Source organism: Euleptes europaea, chromosome 1 (genome assembly GCF_029931775.1).
Source record: "Euleptes europaea isolate rEulEur1 chromosome 1, rEulEur1.hap1, whole genome shotgun sequence".
NCBI lineage: Eukaryota > Metazoa > Chordata > Lepidosauria > Squamata > Sphaerodactylidae > Euleptes > Euleptes europaea.
In genome coordinates this window covers 169,620,398-169,622,322 of record NC_079312.1, presented here as the reverse complement: position 1 = coordinate 169,622,322, position 1,925 = coordinate 169,620,398, and the positions used below count along the sequence as shown (strand labels likewise).

General features: G+C 46.6%; 1 pseudogene; it reads right to left on the bottom strand.

Annotated features, from left to right (window-relative positions):
• Window positions 1–247: 247 nt before the first annotated feature.
• On the bottom strand, window positions 248–1,294 carry LOC130477470 (low molecular weight phosphotyrosine protein phosphatase-like; annotated as a pseudogene).
• Between the last annotated feature and the right edge of the window lie 631 nt (window positions 1,295–1,925).

Here is a 1,925-nt window from a genome sequence, read left to right as displayed (position 1 = left end):
GGGATGGGAGCGACTTCAATGCCATAGAGTCCAGTTGCCAAAGTGGCCATTTTCTGCAGGTGAACTGGTCTCTATCAGCTGGAGATCAGTTGTAATAGCAAGAGATCTCCAGCCGAGAGAGATCAGTTCACCTGGAGAAAATGGCCACTTTGGCCATTGGACTCTATGGCATTGAAGTCCCTCTCCTCCCCAAACCCCACCCTCAATTTGACATTAAGTTCTAGAGCTACTGTTCGTTACTTTCAGGAACACTTGAGCATGTTACTGAGGTTTCTCTAAAAACTCTTTACAGCATCTAACGCACTGTTCATAAACAGTATTAAAATCTTCATCATTCCCATAGTATGGATCTTCAATAATAAGCTGTTTCCGGGGGAAGAAGAAGAAGAAGAAGAAGAAGAAGAAGAAGAAGAAGAGTTGGTTTTTATATGTCGACTTTCTCTACCACTTAAGGCAGAATCAAACCGGCTTACAATCGCCTTCCCTTCCCCTCCCCACAACAGACACCCTGTGAGGTAGGTGCGGCTGAGAGAGTGAGACTAGCTCAAGGTCACCCAGCTGGCTTCGTGTGTAAGAGTGGGGAAACCAATCCAGTTCACCAGATTAGCCTCCACCACTCATGTGGAGGAGTGGGGAATCAAACCCGGTTCTCCAGATCAGATTCCACTGCTCCAAATCACTGCTCTTAACCACTGCACCATGCTGCCCAACAGCTCAATTTGAGCTTTACAGTTTTTAATTTGATTGCTTTTCCTTTTCAGATCTGGTAAATTGCTTTCATCCATACAAAGTATATAATCAAATGTCAGAAAATCATCCTTCGTAATCCGCCTGCCAATATGCGTCATTGTAATGCCATGTTTCCTCATGCAATTCTGCCCTCGATAATCTGGAGGGTTTCCTATAGGGTTGGCAGCTCTGGGTTGGGAAATACCTGGAGATGTTTGGGGTGGAGCCTGAGGAGAATGGGGTTTGGGGAGGGACTTCAATGCCATAGAGTCCAATAGCCAAAGCGGCCATTTTCTCCAGGTGAAGTGATCTCTATCAGCTGGAGATCAGTTGTAAAAGCGGGAGATCTCCAGCTGGTACCTGGAGGTTGGCAACCCTAGTTTCCTATTTCATATGTAGAGGTTGCTGCACTGCCTATCCTCCACTTGTTTTCAGCATTCTGGTCAATTACAAACTTTCTGAATACAGGGTCTGCTATAGGCAATTGGCACATATTCCCCAGTCACACAAACAAGACATCAGCGCCATATTTGCTCAGAAGCCCATTGGTGAGGTGGCAGCCCATGGGAAGACCATTGGTGTGGTTTTTAGGGGCTTTTTTGGTAACTGATACATGACCACTTTATAGGCTATTCCCGCCCCCCGCCCCCCAGTGGCTAGGGATAGCTCCAAGGCCTCAAAGGTGTCATAACCAGTGGATTCCCAGATAATTTTTCATTCTTGTACAAAAATCTCATGTCCTGTTTCTCTCCCAAATGTATTTACCTGTGGACACGTTCACCAAATGTGGGGGGGGGAAATCAGCCTTATTATCACCATTCCCTCAGTGATTTGTGTCTGAAACCTCAAACTATGTTTCGCCTTTCTAGGGAATCATCAGACCATCAGTCCATCAAGGTCAGTATTGTCTGTTCAGACTGGCGGCAGCTCTCCAGAGTCTCAGTAAAGGTCTTTCTTAATTGGTCTTATTAAAATGAAGATGGAAGGGATTGAACCTGGGACCTTCTGTATGCAGAGGCTCTTCCACTGAATGGCAGCCCGTCCTCTCATGGAGTTCTAGATACCTATTTGTGAGGACAGAAGCATGAACACACATGAAGCTGCCTTATGCTGAATCTAGGGTTGTCAGGTGCCCGGTGGTGGAGGGTAAAATCCCGCCAATCCACTGGGTTGCCCGCCAGCCATCTGAGGACCAG